Here is a 25,792-nt window from a genome sequence, read left to right on the forward strand (position 1 = left end):
TGTACTGGGAAAGAGTTTCGTAAAAGAGTGGATGTGATGTTTCGTTGAAAGCCATTGTTCGTATTGTTAAGTTTGTATGCTCTGTCGATTAGTGTGCGTATAAGTCCGGTTTTGTATGAAAGTGGTGTGAAACTAAAATAGTTCGTCAGAAGTCCTGTGTACGTTGGTTTGTGATATGTAGATGTTGTACAGCTGTCATGGGATTTTGTTAGTAAAATGTCAAGAAATGGCATTTTACTCAAATTGTTGTTCAGTTTAAAATGAAAATGTAATGTTTGGGTGCTGTGTGTCAATGTAATTATAAAACATCATGGCCTCAGTTTCGTTAGTAAAAACACAAAAAATATCGTCAACGTATCTGCGGTAAAAGAGTGGTTTAGTGTCGTTGTAGTTTAGCCAGTGTCGTTCATGTGAGCCCATGAAAATGTTAGCAAGTATGGGTGCTAAGGGAGAGCCCATAGCAACACCGTCCGTCTGGTCATAAAATTGTCCATTAAATAAAAATGCGTCTGTGCTGTTGCTATTAAAAACAGTTGTGTGAGGTCTGTCCTGTTTATACTGAACCTGGGGTTGTAAGTGGTATGTTAGTAAATGGGCTTTCAACGTCGTAGGAGATGAAGAATTTGTGACGAGAAGTTGATGAGTTGAAAGATGAAAAGTCGTCGAGGAAAGTGAAAGAATCTTTAGTGGAGTGGTCATCTGGTATGAGTGGTGTTAATAGAGAACTAAGATAGTTCGCTAAATTGTAGTTGTACGAGTTAATTGATGAAACAATCGATCGTAGTAGAGGCGATTGTTCTGGTCCTCGTTTCTTGTGAAGTTTCGTTAAGCCATAGGAGCGTGAGGGTTGAGAACCTCTGGGGAAGATTCCGTTATAAACTTTGTTGATAATCGAGTCTTTCGTTAGAAGCTTCCTTAACAGTCGTTGTAGTTTGGCTTCACGTTCAAGTTTTTAAATTAAATACAATATTTAGTTTATAATACGCTCGGACGCTCCCCATTAATGTATCTTATTTCCTTTTATTGTTGTAATTTATGTACCATATTACTTTTATATAAGCCCTGTATCACTTATTATTTCACTCATACAGAAGATGGCATCATGAGATGTCGAAACATGTCTACATGTCTATTTTAAAAAAACTTGTCGTGTATATTAAATGCGCATTAGCAATAGTGCTTTTACGAAATTATGAAGGGTAACTCATATTCAAATATGAATAATTCACAGAAAACAATGTGTTTCATTGCAACATATATAAATTTGAATATCATGCATATATGAATATGAGCCCCCCCCCTCCCCCCAGAGTAATGATTTTGATCTTCTAAAGGCCATACCTACGTACCTATGTAGAAGACTTATGGACTATCTTGAAGACCAATAAGGTACTTTTTCTATTTTGTCCAGATTAACTATGAACTACTTACATATAACCAATTGATTAACAGAAATTGATACATGAGTAATTTCAATTCAGGTGAAAGAGATGTAAAAATGGAGTTGAGCCTTTACCTTTTGATCAACCAATAACATTGCAGGGGTAAGTGAACACTCTGGGACATCTTCACACATCATTCCAAGATTACATAACAGCATTTTCATTAATATTTCAATACTGCTGTCAGTATTTCCATCCAGTGCAATACTAGAGATCAGTTCAGTTACTGTGGATAACATCAATATGCCTTTACCATGAGATTCCTAGATGATAACAGGTAGGGATGTTTTTGAGGTGACAGCCAACACTTCCAAGTCGTTGCAAGGTTTGACTAAATTATTGAAATAAGACTATGTTTTTTTTTGCAAATCACAAGTTGATTTTGGATTAACATAACTAGCAGCTGAAAACATTAATTTGATTGCTTTATTTTGATTATGTGTCACAAGCTACATATATTGTAAAATGCATGGTTTGAACCCGAGAGTATAATTATATGTTTGTAGATGTAGATCATCTAGCATATTATAATCCTGAGAAGGACTGTTGATGTTGACTGTGACAGACCTTTCGACAACCTTTGCGGTAGTCATCTTTAGAGTCATCATACATATTTTGCACAATTTAAGTTGTGTTATTCAAAATTGAAATTGTGTTCACTAGCTATAACTATATACTTCTAGAGAAATGAATGTTAAAATTTTAGATTGTACAACTCAAATAAGATGCTACTGGTTTCATGCAACTTATCTTAATTGACACAATTTATGATGAGGATCCCCAATATAGGAGGCGTGGCAGTCGCCTACACCATACAACATACATGTTACTCGAGGTCGATACTGTATGTGTCGCACATAAACCAATCACAACGTTATGACAAGTACTAACAAGCATAAAGGACAAAGAACAACCCAACAAACGACAAGGTGCAGTTTACAAAATAAACTGCTCCGACTGCCATGCTTCCTATATAGGAGAAACTGGCGGGAACTTAAACATAAGACTTACTGAACACAAACGAGCAACTAAGAAACAAGACAAAAATATTCACATTGCCAAGCATCACCAAATCACAAAACACAAAATTGACTGGGACTCAGCAAAATGCATTACTTACAGTACTGACTATAGACAACGGCTTACATTAGAAAGTTGGTATATCAACTTGGAACAAACCCCCCCTGAACAGATCACAGGAATTACTGGAACCTTACAAACGACTTATTCACAATACAAACAAACAATCAACTAAAAACATTTCACTTCACACTAATTCACAATGACAATTCACAATAGACACCCACACATTACAACTAAAAACATCACACCTAAATCACACATCACAACTAAAAACATTTCACTTCACACTAATTCACAATGACAATACACATTTCATGTACACACAATACAATGACGTAAGAAACAGATAACAAATACAGCCAACCTGACGCTAACTCTTCATTTGACACTGAAGAGGACTACCGCTAAGGTTGTCAAAACGTCAGTCAACAACAACAAAAACAGTCCTTCTTAGGACTATACCAACTTGGACAATCTAGATTTACAAACATAGAACTAATACAATTACATAAAATTGAGTTACTTCGATATATGTTAAACTGTGCCAGATATAAACAACAAATTAAGAAGACAGTGGCTATTTGTGCTCGAGTAGTTTGACAGTTACATTTGCTATTCGTATTGGAATACTGAAATCTTACTTTTTATACAAGTTGGGCTTACGGAACTTCAACATAACGATCCACCATATCCGTTTCCACCATATTAAATTTTGCAAAATGTGGTAAATTGCTCCACCTGCTTAACTTTGGTCTGTTTTCTTCACCCATTTGATTTAGTCCATCTGCTTCATCTTCTGGAAGTTTGGAAGTTGGTTCAGACAATAAATCTTTGTCCCCATGGAAAAGATTGTCATAAAAAAATTGCAAGATATGAACGTGAAATGCCAATCTAAAACCCAGAAACATGAGCAGTCCTCCTTCAAATTTTTTGATTCTTCAGGAAAGACAAATTTGAGGATAGGTGCAGCTTGCTCCACAGTATCCAGCAATACAGTTGCAAATTTGAATAATGCCTCCACAAAGAACGTTGAAAGTGCAAGCCAATAGAAAAAAACCACATTCTATAAAAATCAACAACGAAAAATATTATTTATTGTTTTGTATGAATGATATGAGCCATACACAAACACATCATAAACCTTTTATTTCGAATACTCAAACATTTATCATCATATACAACTACAAACCCCCTTCACTTAATCTGAAAAGTTTAAATGTTCTTCTTAACAAGATATTCTATTCAAACAGTGAACTTATTGATGTGCTGGTGCAAAACTCAAATTTATAATTCAACAGTGCACACAAGAAATAGAAAAATCACTTTATAATAAAATCATGAAAGTTAAAATTATTCAAAAACACAAACAAATAAAAGGAGCTTTAACATTAAATAAACACGTAATAAGCCAATACCGGTATAACAATTCTCATTACTCATTTAGTTAGGTAGCCACAAATACAAATGCTGCTATTATGCAATGGTATTAAGAAAATAAAATTTGCAGTTAGTCCAACACACATAAAACATAACGACAAATCATGCCCATACCAATAGCATTGTTTAGTCTAGACTTCATAAACAATGATTCAAAAGTTTTACCATTTTTCCTGTGCTTTTCAATCTCCTATCCTCATCAAACATCTTTCTGAGTTTACCCATCTTCGACCTCACCGTCCTAACACCATCGACATCTTTATCTTTGACGTAGTTTTCTCCATTAGGGAAATTTTTGTAATTTTTCTTGCTTTTCACGGAGCTCACGTTCAAATCAGGTCACTCAAGTTCTTGATTTTGTAAAACGAGCTCGCTCTCTACTGACTTGTCAAGACCAATGAATTATTTAAGTAAGTTATGTGAAATATTTGGTTGCATCTTACTGACAAGCAGAAGAAATTTGTGTTTTCACTGAAGACACAAAGTGTTTGTCATATTAAAACACATTGAATAATTTAATTAATCAATGTGTTTTAATTAATCTTCATTTATTAAAACACATTATCAGTCACTGAACTGTTTACACACAGCACCTGGCTATCCTTTTGTTTACTACACATCGATATTGATTGATAAAGTAAAAAGCTGAACTTCTGTCAAAAAATGGCAATTGTTATGTTGTTAGCTGGTGGAGTTGGTATTATTCAATTTTCCTTTATTAGCTATTGGGCTATTTTTTCTAATATTTCTGTCAGTAAAAGTTGACAAACCGTACACGTCTAGAGAGAGGATTATTTTAATCGCTTCAGCTTGCTATCTCTAGCTAAATGTCGTGTTCAATTATTTCGCGACGATGCTTAAGTCTCCTGGATATCTGTTAACGGCGTCCGAAATGGAGGAAAACGGTTACAAAATGGACGAAGCAAGCGTCCTTTGTTGTAAAATGTAAATGCGATCGAATGAAATCAATCGACACCCACCACTGTACCACGTGTGGAACATGCGTTACCATGATGTGTCATCACTGTCCATTTACAAGCAACTGTGTTGGCCTCAAAAATTATTCATATCTTTCCCTATTTATCTGTTATAGTAACATTGGTTTACTATTTGCGATGTACATGACATATAAACCATTTTACCAATGCATGGTACCTACAAGTCATCACTTGGACACCCTGTCATGGTACCATAATGGTATTTGCAAAAAAATTGGTGACTTTGCCATCTTCTTTATCCTTGTAGTATTCATGGCAATGTTTTGTGGTTCAATGTTCCTATTACAGTCTTTGCTTCTGGCAACAAATTGCTTAACTATTGAACTTCTCACCAAAATGCAGAGATCTCGAAATCTCACAGATTTCATTCAATTCTTCGTTAAGCGAATTTGTAAAAGCAAAAATAGTCGATTTCAGGTGATGTTTTAGCATTCACGTGAATATTGGTGGCAGTTCCTCGTTCCAGCATTAAATGTACCCATACAACAGAAGGAAAGACTAAATCTTGTTGTTTGATCACCAGTCCATTTAAGAATGATTGTGTACTTTAATTCACATTTTTAATAGAGTACAACATAGAGCAGGGATGTGAGAGCTCAATACTTGGAGGATGTGGTCACTCATGAAACACTTCCATATTATGGTCTTTTGACATGCACTGTTTCCTACAGATTATAACATGCATACATGAATATAAGTCTGAGACAATTATTGAGCCCGCTACATCCATGTTGTGGAGATTGAGCATTCACAAGCTCTAATACAAAGTATTTATGTTATAATGAGTGAGGTTTATGCTAAGTTAACACAGCTTTTGTGCTCATGTTATTGATATTTACTGACAGTCAGTAGAAAGTATTCATAAAGCTTTTATTTTATAAATACACCCTTTTATTTATAAAATGTAATTTCAATGTGTACGATACGTAGATATTAAATATACTATAGAATGAAGTATTAATTTATGAAATAGATATTCACCAAACATTAATAAAACATCATTATACATGGATAGACAATATCAAACTTAATGGTATTTGAATGATTACTTCTATAACAAAGACAAAGGTAAATTAAATTATGCCAAATTATATTAAATTCAAACCAGTATTGTATTTGTAACTTATTTTGCTTAATAGTTGTTTCATCATATTGTTAAGGTGTTTGAATGGCCAAGGAAACATTTTTGGCACTTTTCACCCCCAAAGTAGCACGCATTGAAACTTTGAAACTACTTAGTGTGATGAGTGAATTTGACTGTAAGAATATAACACCCCCCTGCCATTCTCCATCTGCCACTCACCCCCTGAATGCCTCCATATCACTCCCCCCTGTCATCACAAACAATTATACAGGTTAAACACCTTATTTGAATAATTTGAATTATTTTCTTGTTTTAACTGTTATTAAGTTTTTCATCATATCAAAACTATTACCATAAGGTTGAAGTGTTTTAAAGTGCACATACAGCCTTCCCGAATTCGTTGAACTTTTAAAGTTTAGACTGTGGAAAATATGATTTCGAAAAAAATTTCGTAAAAAAAATAAAAACACAGTTTTTTGGCGGTTTGAATAAGCTAGCTTTTGAAAAATTTCCGCGCCTCTGAGGGGACTAAAGACGAGAGGTTTGTGACGTCATTTAAGGAACGTATGAATGCGCTACATACAAAACAACACAGTGTGAAATAACAATTCTCTATATATTGCTTTGAAATTAATATAAAAATTGAACGAAACATGTCGACATCCGATTCTGAGTCGAGTAAAGCAACAACAGCGGAAAATATTGAATTGAATAGTCGGTAATTCGATTTAGAAGACGAAGATCAATCGTCGTCAAATGCGCTCCGAAACACCGATGGCGATTTTGAGTACGGCCAAGCTGCAGCGTATGAAAACGAACCACTTGCTGATGATGAATGGTTAGAAAACTATAATAGAGAGACTGAAGAACAAAGACGCCAAACAGAAGAGCTCGAACGCAAATGAAGTTCCTCTTGATTCTTGGTAAGAAAAGTTGGAAAATTTGTTCATTTATTGTTGCCGAAGCTTTTGACAGAGAACTTTCTTAGGTGCAATTGTGGTAAGTGCCGTGTTCCTCACTTGGTTAATCTAAAAGAATGCAGATGTTGCCACGAAATTATCAATTGCATTTATTGAAATGCAAGATCATATGGTGGTATACGAATTAGGAAGGAAGCCAAAATGCATCACAGAGCATCCAGGATTTGATGCCATTTGCCTCAATCGATGGGCATTAAATTTAGCTGCCAATCTTTACCAAAGATGAGATGGAGTTAGATATTGTAAAGGATTCTTGGAGCAAAGGTTTGTTACAATTAATAGTTAAATGCTTCTGTCTGGGTTATCTATGAATGCACACTTGCAAAATTTGTATTTTATGGACTCCTACCTCTTTTAATGGACCTTGTGAATTATGCCTTTACAGGTTTTTTCGAGTTGTTGCATATAGGCAATTTAAAAGAATGGTACATGGCATTCTTCGAGACGAAAGAATTCTACTTTCAGCTTGTGCTTACCATGTTATTTGAACAACTTTTAATTTAAAAAAAAATGAACACTTTGCAGGGTATGAAGAGGACAATTTGTAAAATAACATAACATTATATATTATTTTAGTTGTTGTGTGCATGAGCCCAGCTAGTAGAGATTCAGTGAAGTGTGGAATGATATTAGCCACTCTTGATGTATTGCATCTTCGATTCACACTTATTCTTGTTGTACAAAACGTACAAAATTACAATTCCTTTTCTTTTTATTCTTTCCATGCAGTCATTTCACACTTCACTGAATCCCAACTAACTGGGCTCATACCACCAGCTCCTAAAAAGTGGATACATTTGGTTTTTTGGGCAGTTAATTATATTTTTATGGCCTTTCATCCAATTCTTGCACACAATGCATTGAGGTGCTGCCCTCTCATTTCTCTGATCAGTGATTTTTTCTTGGGCAGGAGATACTTCAGCTGTATCAAATAATAAAGTGAGTCAGTTCCAAAAATAAGATTCAAATTAACTCAAAGCAAGTAATGCCTTTTTGTTAAACCTGGCTTAGTTGGGGGGAAATGTACAGCTGGCATGGTTTGTCTTCTTGCTTTTTTTGAGATAGCTTCACTTTTTGATTGCTTGTCCAACATGGAATTCATTGGCAATGGAGTCATTCGTAAAAGATCACCTTTGGCTTTTCATAATGTTTCCTCATCAATGAGTGCAGAGCACAACACTTGATATACAGTGACACGCAAAAGTATTCAATACACTGGATAATTGTTAATATCTCACGTTCTAATCATTATTTTTTGATGCAAAGTGCATGAAATATTCATGTTAGTGTAAGAAAAAGAATCTCTGAAGGATATTGAAAAGCAATCATTATTGTATTGTTTATTCAAAAAAACACCAAAATAAGTAACGCAAAAGTATTCAATACATTATGTTATCATAATGTTGTTAACATATTACTATAGTCTTTTATTGCGAACATCTCATCATGGTTCATTTCCATATAAATATGACAATATTAGACCAATCACCAGCGTCCTCGTCGTTATTTTGAAGTCAGTATGGCCGGTGATACCACTGTAACCATTCGTGAACTCAGTTTCCCTTAGTGCTTACTATTTAACCATGGTTAAAGCAAAGGAATTGTGTAACGACATGCGTGAACGTATCGTAGAACTGTACCAAAAAGGGAATGGGTACAGGAAGATATCACAGGCTTTAAATGTGAATGTAAACACAGTGGGATGCATCATCAGAAAGTGGAGGAAGTGTGACTCTGTTTTAAATGGTCCCAGAACAGGCCGTCCAAGAAAGATTACTGGTGCAAGTGAAAGGTTGGTCATTCGAAAAGTGAAGCAGAACCCATTTGTAACCCGTTCAGAGATAAAAGAGCAGTTAAAAGGTGCTGAAGTAAATGTTAGCAAAGATAACATCAGTCGGACTATTTATCGAGCCGGTATTCACTCCAGGTCCCCCAGAAAAATGCCTCTTCTGAAGAAGAAACATGTTGTCGATCGATTGAAGTTTGCCGACGACTATCTAGTGAAGCCAGATACGTATTGGGACACTGTTGTATGGTCAGATGAGACAAATATAGAACTTTTTGGTTATAATGGTGCTAACAAGGTTTGGAGAAAAAGCGGAGAATCTCATGCTCCAAAAAACACTATCCCAACAGTTAAATTCGGTGGGGTAGTATAGTGATTTGGGCTTGTTTTTGTTCGAATGGAGTCGGAGAGTTGAAGATCATAGAAGGAAGGATGAATGCCCTTATGCATCGCGATATTTTGACGGAAAAACTTAAGAAATCAGTTGATTCCTTCCAGTTTGAAAGTGGTTTTGTGTTTCAACAAGACAATGACCCAAAGCACACCTCGAAGCTAATGAAAAAATGGTTTACGGATAACAAAATTGATGTGATGAAATGGCCCAGCCAATCGCCTGACCTAAACCCAATCGAAAATTTGTGGAGGATTCTCAAAATCAATGTCCACAAGCAGAATCCTAAAAATATGGACGATTTGAAAACTTTCTGCTTCGAAGAATGGAATCGAATAACGCCTGAGACATGCAAGAAGTTCTCTGAGAACTATGCTAAGAGACTTCTTGCTGTAAAACAGAATAAAGGATTTGCAACTAAATACTAAATTGATGTGTTGAATACTTTTGCGTTACTTATTTTGATGTTTTTTTGAATAAACAATAAAATACTGATTGCTTTTCAATAGCCTTCAGAGATTTTTTTTCTTACACTAACATGAATATTTCATGCAATTTTCATCGAAAAATAATGATTAGAACGTGAGATATTAACAATTATCCAGTGTATTGAATACTTTTGCGTGTCACTGTATATCTTCAACATACCCTGGAGGAGCAATGTGGAAATTATTCAAAATTTTATTTTATAGTAATCATTTCTTATTAAGACTTTGATTGTTATGGCATTTAACACATGAAATCAGGCAGTAGGAGAAATATATTAAATAACCTTACCAAAATACTGAGCAACGTTTACATTTCTTACAACAGCTTCACCATTTATAAATTTTGGATAATGCTTTTTAACCTGGGGAACTCCATTAGTCCAAATTGCTTTCGAAGTGAGTTACAACAAGGATATGCCTTCATGAAATATAAAATTGCATTCAATTTCTTGAAAGAGTTTAAATTGGCACAAGTGAATAAAAACTGTAATGATACATAGGTGTTTCATCACACATGTTTCATAGAATACCTGCAGAACATTCCAGGAAAAGAGTAGCTTATCATTCTGATAATATAGGCTCATCATAAGTTGTTTCTTCTGTTTGCTCTTGAGGTTCGCTACTTGTACTGGGAATATTTTCCGATTCAAACTCTCTTTTATAATCAGACATCTAAAATGGCATATATTTTTGAAATATACTCACACACAGATTCCAGGTAAAATGTAAATATGCATATGTATAATTATTAACGTACTCACCATTCTGCGATCTCTTGTTGTAAGTTCATTGTCATCTTTTCGAGGTTAAATGCTCGGGTAAGCAGCGATTCCGAATTCGTCTCGTATGATTCAAAGTGCAAAATTACTTTCTGATTCAGAAAGCGAGCCGAATTGCCGAGAAAACGAATCTTGTGTTCCGAGCAAACTGCGGAATTCTTTGTGGGGACCCACTTAACGCGAGTAGCTTTCAAAAAGTTGACCCAACGCTTTCTCTTACGCTTAGCTTCGCTTCTTTCGTCGTTAAAAAATGGTATGCGATGAAGTGAAATGCCTTTCTCCGAACTGGCTACGTTAGAACAACCAAAAACTACACATCGATCTGGCATTTTTGCGTTTGTTTACATGTATAAACTGTGTGTGTGTTTTGGCAGTCAGTCTATGTTCCTTAAATGACGTCACAAATAAGTCCCATGCCACGGATTTGAGCGCTCGACATTTTTTACAAAACGTTGAAATTCAGGTTTTATTCGCATCTTTGCCGAAAGATAACTCAAAAACGAAAAAAGTTATTCAAATTTTGTAAATGGCATTTGTATTATTTATACAATATCTATTTGTGAATATAAAACTAAAAATAGTTGTATGTGCACTTTAACAGAACCGTAAAACGATATCTCGACAACAAACAAAGCAACAACCTCAAAGTAGACACCAAAACTCCTGACACGACGATCACGACCAACACAAATGAAAATTCCAAAATAACAACTCTTAAAAGAGGCATTTAATGCATAGAAAGAAATATTTATTTAAAAGTGTAACGTTTCGTCTTGACTCTCAAGACATCATCAGACAATATTGATGTCTTGAGAGACAAGACGATACGTTACACTTTTAAATATATATTTCTTTCTATGCATTAAATGGCTCTTTTAAAAGCACTTTGCTGGGCTTTGATATTTATATTTAAACTTCGCTTTCCGCCCGGTATATCCCTGGTCACAATAACAACTCCATACTTCAAACTACCATATATCGGACATTACTCACGACACACACAGCGCAGACTTACAAACATTATGAAACGCTTCTGTACAGATATTGATATTCGACTAATTTTCACATCATTCAAAATCAAAAATCTTTTCTCATTCAAAGACCCAATCCCTGATTCAATTAAATCTATGGTGGTATATGAATTCAATTGCGCGGGATGTAATTCCCGATACATTGGCGAAACTTCACGCCCTTTATCCACCAGAATCAGAGAACATACCACAACAGACAAAATTATCATATCTACCAACACCTTCTTAAATCTCACTCATGTAAAACCAACTATTCACCCTCTTGCTTCAAAATCATCGACACTGCCGACACCTCATTCACCCTTAAAATCAAAGAAGCACTCCACATTAACAAAACTAACCCTGACCTCAATGTTCAAGTTTTTAAATTCAATACAATATGTAGTTTATAATACGCTTGGACACTCCCCATTAATTTATCTTATTTCCTTTTTATTGTTGTAATTTATGTATCATATTACTTTTATATAAACCCTTTATCACTTATTATTTCACTCATACTGAAGATGGCATCATGAGATGTCGAAACATGTCTATTTTAAAACAAAGTTACCCTTCAAATATCAATCTTCCATCAACCTTGGTATGTAGGTCTTCATGTAGCATTGCTTTATGTTTGGTGGAAAGAATGATTTTGATCGTATTGCTATTGAGCTCGTTCTGACCTTCCTTCATTTTAACACATAGAACAAAGACCTCTTTCTGCATTGTATGTAAGACCCTATAACAGACAATTGTTTCCATGGTAACGGTATGACTGTTTTATTCACAGATGACCAAGATGACATCGCCTCTGTTGACAATTTTCCAGTTATAACAAAACCCATTCCCTGAACGTTACAGTACTGCCAAATTTTCTCAATACAAAGAATTATTGAAAACGAAACATTTGGGTCACGTGATGATATATACTGACGTCATCACATCCACACAAACCATCGTGAATGGGTAAGGTAACAAGCTAAATTCGTGGTCTTAGTATTGCTCCAGTCTGAGTTTTCCCTTTGATACTGCAGTTAGTTTGAGGGAATTTTCAGATCATACATAGTTTTAACATGATATCTTTCTAAAAATATTACATGTTTGTTTATTTAACCATTTTTCCCGCAAAAAGATTTTTTTCCCAGAAAAGAAACTTCGTTGTACTTATTAAAAAGGTGCAATGACTTTGTTTCTTCCTTCGTGTTTGAAGATATTTTATCTCGTACAACTGTAGTGATTACTTTCTTCCTGGACAAATACCATAGAAAACTTTTTACGAGACTTTCTACAACAACAAGAACTGTGGATGATCAAATGTACATACATACACCAATACGCATCGAAAAAGAATGGAAATTCTTTTGAACGTTCCTGAAGCCGAAAGAAAGCATGTTTTTTACAAAGGCCCTACGTTGTCTGTTTTGGAAGCTCGTTTTCGGTTATTTTCGAAATAAGTTAAGTTCAAAATATACGTACAACAACGTACTTGCATAAATTTATTTCAGAATTCTGAGATTACTGAAAGAATCACCTCGTGGTCTTGGAGTTGTTGTTATTGCAAGACAACAGACAGTTGGAAAAGGTTTGTAATATGTATTTTGATATTTTATTTTTTGTATCATTGCAACATCTCATTAGTTTCCTTTTTACTTACATTTTTTTGTATCTCTCAAAACCTATCCACCATTTATTGCTGTTCTGTGGGAAATAAATGTTTAGTGGGAATGATGTTTTTTTGTTTAGTGGGAATGATGTTTTTCTGTAGGTCGTGGAGGAAACGCTTGGCTATCTCCGGATGGTTGTCTTTCATTTTCATTTCCTTTGGAAATTGAACTTAATTCTAATCTTGGTCAACGTCTTCCATTTGTACAACATATCGCAGCCCTAGCCATTGTTGATGCTGTGAGGGACATATCTGGATATCAGGTGATTTATTTTTGTGTTTTTCATCTGATATGTTTGAACTAAATGCATGGAAATAAGGATCTGCTAGAGGATTTAAATTAAAAACTCAACATCAAATCTTTCCTAAAAAAGACGAGTAGCTAAATACGAATGTAAGTTTCAACATCAGATCATTCCTAATGAAGATAGTAAACTTGAGTATTTGAAGAGTCGAGTTTCAACAAGAAGATACTCCTGATGAAGATACTAAACTGGAGTATTTGAAGAGTCGAGTTTCAACAAGAAGATACTCCTAATAAAGATACTAAACTGGAGTATTTGAAGAGTCGAGTTTCAACAAGAAGATACTCCTGATGAAGATACTAGACTGGAGCATACGTATAAGGACTAAAGTTTCTGTATCAAATCATTCTCGGCAAAGAGACCTGACTGGAATATTCAAATTCATGGATTTAAGTTTGATAAAGGAAGTATAAACTGGAGTATTTGATAAACTGGAGTATTTGAAGAGTCGAGTTTCAACAACAAGATACTCCTAATAAAGATACTAAACTGGAGTATTTGAAGAGTCGAGTTTCAACAACAAGATACTTCTGATGAAAATACTAAACTGGAGTATTTGAAGAGTCGAGTTTCAACAACAAGATACTCCTGATGAAAATACTAAACTGGAGTATTTGAAGAGTCGAGTTTCAACAACAAGATACTTCTGATGAAAATACTAAACTGGAGTATTTGAAGAGTCGAGTTTTAACAACAAGATACTCCTGATGAAAATACTAAACTGGAGTATTTGAAGAGTCGAGTTTCAACAACAAGATACTCCGGATGAAAATACTAAACTGGAATATTTGAAGAGTCGAGTTTCAACAACAAGATACTCCTGATGAAAATACTAAACTGGAGTATTTGAAGAGTCGAGTTTTAACAACAAGATACTCCGGATGAAAATACTAAACTGGAGTATTTGAAGAGTCGAGTTTCAACAAGAAGATACTCCTGATGAAGATACTAGACTGGAGCATACGTATAAGGACTAAAGTTTCTGTATCAAATCATTCTCGGCAAAGAGACCTGACTGGAATATTCAAATTCATAGATTTAAGTTTGATAAAGGAAGTATAAACTGGAGTATTTGATAAACTGGAGTATTTGAAGAGTCGAGTTTCAACAACAAGATACTCCTAATAAAGATACTAAACTGGAGTATTTGAAGAGTCGAGTTTCAACAACAAGATACTCCTAATAAAGATACTAAACTGGAGTATTTGAAGAGTCGAGTTTCAACAACAAGATACTCCTGATGAAAATACTAAACTGGAGTATTTGAAGAGTCGAGTTTCAACAACAAGATACTTCTGATGAAAATACTAAACTGGAGTATTTGAAGAGTCGAGTTTTAACAACAAGATACTCCTGATGAAAATACTAAACTGGAGTATTTGAAGAGTCGAGTTTCAACAACAAGATACTTCTGATGAAAATACTAAACTGGAATATTTGAAGAGTCGAGTTTCAACAACAAGATACTCCTGATGAAAATACTAAACTGGAGTATTTGAAGAGTCGAGTTTTAACAACAAGATACTCCGGATGAAAATACTAAACTGGAGTATACGTATAAGGACTAAAGTTTCGGTATCAAATCATTCTCGACAAAGAGACCTGACTGGAATATTCAAATTCAGAGATTTAAGTTTGATAAAGGAAGATTTATTACTGAAATATAGATGGACCCAGCGCAAATATATGAAACTTGTCCATAAGGAACTAAAGACAGCATCATACTTTCAAATATATGAAACTTGTCCATAAGGAACTAAAGACGGCATCATAATTTCAATCGTGTTCTTAGGATTTAAATCTCCGAATCAAATGGCCCAATGACATCTATTTTTGAAATAAAACAAAAATTGGTGGTGCTCTGGTCAACTCTATTATTCAAGGAAGATGTCTTTGGGCTGTCATAGGTATTTTAACGTTTTGTTAGTTTTTTTTTTGTGTCCGATGTTAAAGTGTATATATAACACACAATATATTCTTGTCTCAACTAAAAGAAAACCCCTGTCTTAAAGGTGACTTTAAAGTTTAAAAGGTTTTGTCTTTCATTCTGTACGTTGAACACGTGTTGTTTTATGTGATGTTCAAAATGAGTTACATTTTGCAACAATTTATGAGTTTTTCCTCATCAGCAGTTTCTAAACTGAGAGTGAACGTAAAATTGAAAGCATGACATCGGTTTGAACGAGTTATGACTGCAGGCTAATCATGGAAAGAAATTGTGATATTTCATCGTTCTCTAAAAAAGTGTTTTTTTCAAATGCTAGGGACGTTTTTTATTCACAATTCTTTCCAAGACTCATAAAAACCTTTTTTCATACCAAACCATTTTACGTGTTGTGAAGCTCATTTTCTGTATAATGCTAACTTGTTCTAGTCGCGATCCTTTGCATACAACGTACCGTTAATGGTCTGAACAGTTGTAAATATGAGATCATTTGCATTATTTAGAAATCCATTATTTTTACATTGAGTGAACATCAAAATAATTTACTTGGCACCACCAAACTTGTTTGCTGGCTATTGAACAGTTGCCTGCACCCCCAACGATTTAATCTTTTGAAACTTTTCAATTTTAGGGATTGGAATAAATATTGACAACCATCAGCCAACAACTTGTATTAACGAAATCATCTAGCAACACAAGTTATCGAAAAAAAATCAGCAAAGAAGAGCTTCTTGCTAGAATTCTTAACAAAATGGAAGAACTCGTAGAAGACTTTCAGCTCAATGGACCCGAAATGTTTCTTCAAAAATACTACTCACGCTGGCTACACAGGTCAGTTTATGATTTTCTCTGACGACAAAAAACAGCTGAACTTTGTAAAGAATGAAAATTTTTTTGCCGAGCTAAGCTACAAAAATTGCAGTTTCTCACCAAAACGATTCTCCCGTTTTTTATGACCCCTCTCAGCATCAACAACAGTAGCGTAGTAAACCGAACCTTTTGCTCCAGATATGGAAAAATTGTTAGGTAGTTTCACTGATTATATGAACAAATGAAGAAATGATTAATGATAAGGTTCAATAATTTACAAAGTACGATTATATCTGTAAGCTGGCTACGCTACTGATTATCGCCAAAGACTATGGCTTAGTCGCTTTGCTCTTTAGAAGTTGAAAATTTGAAATCAACTTTGTAGGATCTTTAGCTGGCGTATCTTTAATCAGAAGAAGAAAAGCAACGAGGTCGTGATTACGTAACTAATTTTGCTTTTTCATTCCACTTTAGGGAGTCTAAAATAAAACTGGATAACGAAGATGATGAAATAGTTACAATCAAAGGTTTGGATGACATGGGTTTTCTCTGTGTAGTTAATGACTTGAATGAAGTTAATAAAGTGTACTGGGAAAGAGTTTCGTAAAAGAGTGGATGTGATGTTTCGTTGAAAGCCATTGTTCGTATTGTTAAGTTTGTATGCTCTGTCAATTAGTGTGCGTATAAGTCCGGTTTTGTATGAAAGCGGTGTGAAAATAGTTCGTCAGAAGTCCTGTGTATGTTGGTTTGTGATATGTAGATGTTGTACCGCTGTCATGGGATTTTGTTAGTAAAATGTCAAGAAATGGCAATTTACTCAAATTGTTGTTCAGTTTCAAATGAAAATGTAATGTTTGGGTGCTGTGTGTCGATGTAATTATAAAACATCATGGCCTCAGTTTCGTTAGTAAAAACACACAAAATATCGTCAACGTATCTGCGGTAAAAGAGTGGTTTAGTGTCGTTGTAGTTTAGCCAGTGTCGTTCATGTGAGCCCATGAAAATGTTAGCAAGTATGGGTGCTAAGGGAGAGCCCATAGCAACACCGTCCGTCTGGTCATAAAATTGTCCATAAAATAAAAATGCGTCTGTGCTGTTGCTATTAAAAACAGTTGTGTGAGGTCTGTCCTGTTTATACGGAACCTGGGGTTGTGAGTGAATATTAGGTCAATTGCTAGGTTGATGGTTTCAGTAAGTGGTATGTTAGTAAATAGGCTTTCAACGTCGTAGGAGATGAAGAATTCATGACAAGAAGTTGATGAGTTGAAAGATGAGAAGTCATGGAGGAAAGTGAAAGAATCTTTAGTGGAGTGGTCATCTGGTATGAGTGATTGTAGTTGTACGAGTTAATTGATGAAACTATCGATCCTAGTGGAGGCGATTGTTCTGGTTCTCGTTTCTTGTGAAGTTTCGGTAAGCCATAGAAGCGTGAGGGTTGAGAACCTCTAGGGAAGTTTCTATTATAAACTTTGTTGTTAATCGAGTCTTTCTTTAGAAGCTTCCTTAACAGTCGTTTTAGTTTGGCTTCACGTTCAAGTTTTTAAATTCACTATAATATTTAGTTTATACTACGCTCGGACGCTCCCCATTAATTTATCTTATTTCCTTTTATTGTTGTAATTTATGTACCATATTACTTTTATATAAACCCTGTATCACTTATTATTTCACTCATACCGAAGATGGCATCATGAGATGTCGAAACATGTCTATTTTAAAAAAACTTGTCGTGTATATTAAATGCGCATTAGTAATATTGCTTTTACGAAATGAGGAAGGGTAACTCATATTCAAATATGAATAATTCGCAGAAAACAATGGGTTTCATTGCAACATACATGAATTTGAATATCATGCATATATGAATACGAGCCTCCCCCACCCCCCAGAGTAATGATTTTGATCTTCTAAAGGTCATACCTATGTAGAAGACTTATGGACTATCTTGAAGACCAATAAAGTACTTTTGCTATTTTTTTGCAGATCATCTATGGACTACTTACATATAACAAACCCCCCATTGACTATTCACTGGTTTTACTGCAATCCATTGCACTTCCCTGCACACTGCACTAATGGTAGGTTGTATCTCATGGTAGGAATGATCACTGAAAACAGACTGCATCGTTGATGTGGATTCTGCAATCATAAAAGAAATTGGATGAGATAAATATAACGTGTAAATAATCATTCACAAGTTTTAACATTATTTTTGCTTGTAAAGCTGTGCTGGTTAATGCCCATATGTAATAAGAACAATGTCGACCAAGGATCTTGTAAAAACGCAGAAAGATGACTTCACAAGGGTTTGAAATGTACAATAAACTGATATTTAAGGATGAAGACATTTCCTCCCATACCACATGAAGAACCTTAGATTGAAAAATAAGCCAAATACAAATTTGAGACATTCACTACATGCAATGTCAAATTAATATGTAACAAGTTCTCACAAGACAAGGGTCTTAAAACAAATAGTATGAAAGTGTAAGTCAAAATTTGGCGAAGCTGTTCAGACACCTTATATCCTGAAAGAGTAACACAACAACTCTTACTTTTTTCAATAAAATCTTTGCCTTCAATACCAAATTTTCTATCATACACAACAAGACATTTTTTCATTGCTAACATGTTCCAATTGCTAACAAGTACAAAAATGTTGCTTGGCCTTTTCTTTTTATGCATTAAATGGCTCTTTTAAAAGCACTTTGCTGGGCTTTGATATTTATATTAAGAATTCAGTAACATCTATTTTACATACCTTTTTGAGGATCTAATTGTATATTGTTAGGCAAGGCTTCAACAAATTTCTTTCTACTTGCATCAAATGAGCAGCCTAATATCCAACTGTAGCCATCGAGCAATAGGTTGGGATATCGATGTAAAAATACAAATGAATTATCCTGAAAAAAAATACATGCAGATATTAGCATCAAAAAAAGAGTATTGAGTAACATTATTTAGTTGGGTGTATACCCAACATTGAAATTATGGAAATAAAATTTGACATCACCATAATTGTTCTTTTGTTTGCATTTTAATCATGAACAACAAAGGATTGTTGACGTAATACATTTGATGCAAAGTCAAACTGTAACAATAACCAATTATAGGGGCCAGTGGGTGACAAATGACTCTGAAAGAGCAAGTATATAGTAATTATTCATGTTCACAGTTTCAAAAATATCTATGGTAATATATTTTTATGTTTGTTGAGCACATCTCTACCAGATGTTAAGAAAGTTTTGCTACACAGTGTTTCATGCATAAGCAATCATCAAGCATATTGTCAATTTATAACACATTAAAAACATGACTAGTGGTAAACAGTATAAAGTATAACTGTATAAGTGAGAACTCCTTGAGTACGTTGACATGGTTGTTTGGATTCCTCTGTAAAAATAGAGATAGATTGCTTGGTAAAGATATCTTCAGAGTCCTACAAATCAAGACCATTATTTAATTTAAAATGTGTACAGACTCTTAATAAATGTTGAAATAATGTATGCCTTCTTTAAATTGCTTCGAAATGTTTCAGATTTTTCTAGTGAAAGCAGTCATACATATAGCCATTTCCAATGACTTTTCATGAGAAACAAGATCAATATGTACATTACAAACCTGTGTTTTGGTGGTTAACTCTTGGTGCTTGTCATAATTGTCAGCAATATCTTCACTTTGTTCATTTTACATGTAAATGAAAAAAACCATGAACATAGCATATTTGTACATAGTTTTACATAGCGTATATCTACATAGTTTTACAACATATGTAAACTTATCAAATCCCCAAATTCATTTTCTTGCGCAAAAAATTGAGAATCATATGACGCACTGCTATTCTATTAACATATATGACATTGTGATTAAAGGATATAGAGAATCCAGTCTTGAAACTGGAAAATGTCTTCAGAATAATTGTTTTTCCTTACACAACATTGTGGGCATAAATTTGTACACATACTTTTGTTAATATAACTGTGGTAATAAATATAAATTAATATGAATTTTTGCAACTAGAAACAATAAAAAGAACACTTAAAAATTCATAGCGCATCATCTTTTTGTGTGTCTTTCCTTTCCTCTCCACGTTATTGTAAAAGAATTCATTTGAGCGTCTGAATTTCTTCCTGAATTGATACATATTGCAAGTGTACCCAAAAAATAATACCCCGATTAATAATAACCAGTACTGTATGTGTTCTTGGATTAACAAAGTTAGCCTAGAATTAGTCTAAGTACCATTCTCTCAGCCCGACTTCTCTGATAGATATTTACTAAAGTACTGAGCATAGTACTGAGTGACTGAGCCCTTTTGATCGATTGCCTTGCTTTCAACTTTTGATGTTGCAAACTCCTAAAAAACATGAATACATTAAGAAATATTGTTCTCATACATGAACTTTGAAAAATGTACTAAATGAAAGCCCTAAAATTCCTTTCTTAAGCTGCACCAGTCAGATGGTTGTATTTGTGGTTGTACATGCCATTTTACGGAAGATACGAATAAATAATTTCATTGATGCACATCTTGTGCTGACATGACACTTATTAACACAAGTAATTTATCAATATGACATGACATGAAATGTGCTTACAACTTGTTAACATGACACAGTAATTGTCGCAAAACTTTATGGTAAGCTTGTGCTTTGAATGTATGTCACATGTCTATGGATGATAGCATTCTTTAAACCAACTGAAATGGTATAATAGTTAATTCATATTAGAACTTTAGAAGGTAGATCTATGAAACAGTAGAAAAAGATTATTTCTCATGGTTATAAGTTAGCTATTACTAATCATGCAAGTGAGTAAACTATGTAAGTAAAATGTACTTACAACCAATTATTGTGTACATCAAACATACTCTATACTGTTCAATGAATAATCAGTAATAGGATTTTTTTCACATGACTTTCTTCGTTGCTAATTTATTTGACTGTAGATAACCTTTGCTTGTCTCTGGGACAATATAATCAAGTAAATATTTCTTCTCGCCAGGCTTTCTCGATTGTTTAATTTCATCTTGACATGAATTTTGTACTTATGTTTCGCAGACCGGTGAGAAATGACGTCACATCATGGTGGATCTTCCAAATTAAGAGATCGATAAGGCAGTTCGTTCCTCGCCTTAGCACAATCATTGGATTTTCCCAATAACACATTGGATTATTTATCATTTCAAAATACTGACCTTTCTTCCATTATCACCAACAATTAATTTCATTAGTCTTTTCAAATATCATTGGTACGGTAGGGCTAAAAAATCAACAAGATGAATCAAAATTATGACACGTCACAGAATTTCAGTTATGCATACATTATGTGCAATAATTTTAATTTTATCTAACATGGCTTTCATAAAGAAGAATTTTTTTCCTCATTCATATAGTCATCTATCTATTTATCCTATTCCTAACAGTGATGATGACATAAAAACGTTTTGCTAGGTATGTCTTTAGAAATTTCGCCTACTTGGAGTGAATAGCTCGTTTCTTCACGTGATAGTACACGTGATTTTTTTCTTGTCTATAATTGTTAAACTTGTTGTAAGATAGACTATTTAAAACATTTGTTTGCGTCAAAAGTTCATAAAATGATAAAACTTTCCATCATGAACTGTCAAGTCCAAACGCTCTCAATTTTTAAGTATCTCTGATTACTGAGATGTGACAAAATTATTCAAAATTAGAGACTTCGAGATTAATTACTCTGAAATTCCCTTTTTAAATAAAGACTGCCCCTAAATCTTCAGCCCCACCAACTTTTACCTACGGATCAAAAGTTTACTAAACGACAAAACTTCCTTGACCATGTTTCAAAGTTGGAAAGTTGACAAATTTAGAGAAGCTCTATTTATCGATTTTCTTAGCTTCTTGAATTATAAATCTTTAATTTTTGAGCTATCTTACTTGTAAAAGGCTGGCTGCCCCTCTTCTTTTATGATTATTTCAGCTAGTTTGCATGTAAGTCAGGATGTTCAATAATTGAAATAAATTATAGTAAACTGTGAAAGGTTTATTGGCATAAAGCTTCCAAGTCAAAACATCTTTGTGTTTACTTCAGTCGTAGCTAAAATAAAAAATTTGCATTTCATATTTAATTGGGTATGAACGGAATTCAATATTTTGCAATAAAAACAGCAGGTGATTAAAATTGAACATTTAGTGAACATTCCAATTTCTTTATTATTAAGCTGAAGCAAGCACATCATGTAGTTGGTTGTGTCGTCTTTAAGGTTTCTGAATTTGTGAAGGTATGTTGATTTTAAATTCTACCTGTAATTGTTTGTTTTTATGTAATCTGTCACAAATGACTTATATAAATAATTACAGTACTATACGCATGTGTTTTAAGGACAAGACTTGTCAATTTTGATGAAATTTTTAATCAAACGGTAATTTATTTTGGACATTTTACCATTGGAAAGTACTGACCTTTCTCACATTAACATAAACTACACATTCCAAAAGTTTATTTTAGATATTATTTGTATGGAGAAGCTACAAATTGACAAGATGATTTAAAATAATGACACGTGAAAAAAGTTAGATATGCATGTCATTATGTGCAGTAAGTTTACTTTGTTGTAACATGGCTTTTATCAAGACGTGTACAACATTTTACTTCTTTCATTAATTTGCTACGTCTTATACACTTTACAAATCTTCTGTTAAACATATTCTGAATCGTCAACCAAAAACAGTCAATAAGATCTTAAAGATGGTTGGTTAATTTAAATGGCATATCAACGTACAACCATTATCATTATGGTGAATATAGGAGCAGAATATTTACATCGAAAGAGAGAATGAAGTTTATTTTTTAGATCTCTATATTTCGCCAATTTCGCCTTAGATAACTATGGAACAATTAGTTGCTACAGATTTGCATGATCACTTTCTTTGTGTCCTTTCTGTGTCTTTGTTGAAAGGCATTTTTGTCATGAATAACATTTGTTGATTTTGATGGGATTTTTTAAACAATCACAAATAAATTTTAGATAATCTAACTTTGGAAAACACTGAACTTTCCAGCATCATCGCTAGCAATACGATGTATTTAATCAAATATTCCAATCGTTCATTTCAAATATTATACATACAACTGGTCTAAAAAATCAACAGGATGTGTCATAATAATGACACGTCACAGAATTTCAGTTATTCATATCGTAAATGCGGAATGATTTTAATTTTATCTAACATGGCTTTTATCAAGAAGAATTTTTTTCCTCTTTCATATAGTCATCTATCTATTTATCTTATTCCTAACACAGATGATGACATAAAAACGTTTTGCGAGGTATGTCTTTAGAAATTGCGCCTACTTGGAGTGAAAAGCTCACTTTTTCACGTGATAGTACACGTGATTTTCTTCTGCTCTATAATTGTTAAACTTGTTGTAAGATAGACTATTTAAAACATTTGATTGCGTCAAAAGTTCACAAAACGATAAAACTTTCCATGATGAACTGTCAAGTCCAAAAGCTATCAATTTTGACGTATCTCTGATTGCTGAGATGTGACAAAATCATTCAAAATTAGAGACTTCGAAATTAATTACTCTGAAATTCCCTTTTTAAATAAAGACCGCCTCTAAAAACTTGAGCCCCCCAAACTTTTACTTGCTTCTTACGCCCCTGCTCAAATTACTTGTTTGTCCGGATCAAAAGTTTACAAAATGATAAAACTTCATTGACCACGTTTTAAAATTGGAACGCTGAAAATTTCAGAGAGGCTCTGTTTATCGATTTTCTTATCTTCCTAAATTATAAATCTTTAATTTTTGAGCTATCTTACTTTTAAAAGGATGGCTGCCCCGTTTTCCTTTATGATTATATCAGTTAATTTGCATGTAAGCCAGGATGTTCAATAATTGAAATAAATAATAGTAAATTGTGAAAGGTTTATTGGCATAAAGCTTCCAAGTCAAAAATTCTTTGTGTTTACTTCAGTCATAGCTAAAAAATATATTTGCATTTCATATTCTATTGGGTGTGAACTGAATTCAATATTTTACAATAAAAACAGCAGGTGATTAAAGTCAAGCACTTATTGAATATTTCAATTTCTTTATTATCAAGCAGAAGCAAAGCATCATGTAGTTGGATGTGTCGTCTTTAATGTTTCTGAATTTGTAAAGGTTTGTTAATTATAAAGTTTACCTAACATAGTGTCATTGTTTGTTCTTATGTCCAGAAATTTGTTATATTTGATTTTTGTGGGATTTTCCCAATAACACAATGGATAATTTATCAGTTCAAAATACTGACCTTTCTTGCATTATCACCAACTATTAATTTCAAATCTTTTCAAATATCATTGGAACGGCAGGGCTAAAAAATAAACAAGATGAATCAAATTTATGACACGTCACATAATTTCAGTTATGCATATCATTATGTGCAATAATTTTAATTTTATCTGACATGGCTTTTATCAAGAATTTTTTTCCTCATTCACATAGTCATCTATTTACTTATCTTATTCATAACACAGACGATCACATAAAAACGTTTTGCTAGGTATGTCTTCAGAAATTGCGCCTACTTGGAGTGAAAAGCTCACTCTTTCTCGTGATAGTACACGTGATTTTTTTCTGTGCTATAATTGTTCAACTTGTTGTATGATAAACTATTTAAAATATTTGTTTGCGTCAAAAGTTCACAAAATGATATCACTTTCCATGATGAACTGTTAAGTTCAAACGCTATTAATTTTGAAGTATCTCTGATTGCTGAGATGTGACAAAATTATTCAAAATTAGAGACTTCGAGATTAATTACTCTGAAATTCCCGTTTTAAATAAAGACTGCCCCTAAAATCTTCAGCCCCCCAACTTTTACCTACAGGATCAAAAGTTTACAAAGTGACAAAACTTCATTGACCATGTTTCAAATATGGAAAGGTGACAATTTCAGAGAAGCTCTGTTTATCGATTTTCTTAGCTTCTTGAATTATAAATCTTTAATTTTTGAGCTATCTTACTTGGAAAAGGCAGGTTGCCCCGTCTTCCTTTATGATTATTTAAGTTAGTTTGCATGTATATCAGGATGTTAAATGATTGAAATAAATAATAGTAAACTGTGAAAGTTTTATTGGCATAAAGCTTCCAAGTCAATACTTCTTTGTGTTTACTTAAGTCATAGCTAAAATAAAAAATTTGCATTTCATATTCTATTGTGTATGAACAGAATTAAATATTTTACAATAAAAACAGTAGGTGATTAAACTCAAGCGTTAATTGAACATTTCAATTTCTTTATTATCAAGCAGAAGCAAAGTCATCATGTAGTTGGATGTGTCGTCTTTAATGCTTCTGAATTTGTGAAAGTATGTTGATTTTAAATTCTATCTGTAATTGCTTGTTTTTATTTAATCTGTCACAAATGACTTATATGAATAACCTCAGTACTATTCGCATGTGTTTTAAGGACAACGCTTGTCAATTTTGATAAAATTTTTAAACAAACGGTGATTTATTTTGGACATTTTACCATGGGAAATTACCGACCTTTCTCGCATTAACATAAACTACACATTCCAAAAGTTTATTTTAAATATTATATGTATGGAGAAGCTA

General features: G+C 33.5%; 2 long non-coding RNA genes across 2 annotated transcripts; one reads left to right on the forward strand and one right to left on the reverse strand.

Moving 5' to 3' along the window:
* Window positions 1–6,657: 6,657 nt before the first annotated feature.
* On the forward strand, window positions 6,658–18,621 carry LOC124442573. Its single transcript, XR_006947293.1, has 9 exons — window positions 6,658–6,967; window positions 7,033–7,288; window positions 12,272–12,447; window positions 12,987–13,063; window positions 13,247–13,407; window positions 15,242–15,356; window positions 16,026–16,225; window positions 16,679–16,731; window positions 18,188–18,621. It is a non-coding gene; the product is annotated as an uncharacterized LOC124442573 (long non-coding RNA).
* LOC124442571 lies at window positions 18,150–19,998 on the reverse strand. Its single transcript, XR_006947291.1, has 4 exons — window positions 19,826–19,998; window positions 19,218–19,643; window positions 18,966–19,107; window positions 18,150–18,343 (listed from the first exon to the last, which is right to left on the reverse strand). It is a non-coding gene; the product is annotated as an uncharacterized LOC124442571 (long non-coding RNA).
* Window positions 19,999–25,792: the final 5,794 nt, after the last annotated feature.

The sequence above is a fragment of the Xenia sp. Carnegie-2017 genome, unplaced genomic scaffold, assembly GCF_021976095.1.
Source record: "Xenia sp. Carnegie-2017 unplaced genomic scaffold, XeniaSp_v1 HiC_scaffold_20, whole genome shotgun sequence".
Lineage (NCBI taxonomy): Eukaryota > Metazoa > Cnidaria > Anthozoa > Malacalcyonacea > Xeniidae > Xenia > Xenia sp. Carnegie-2017.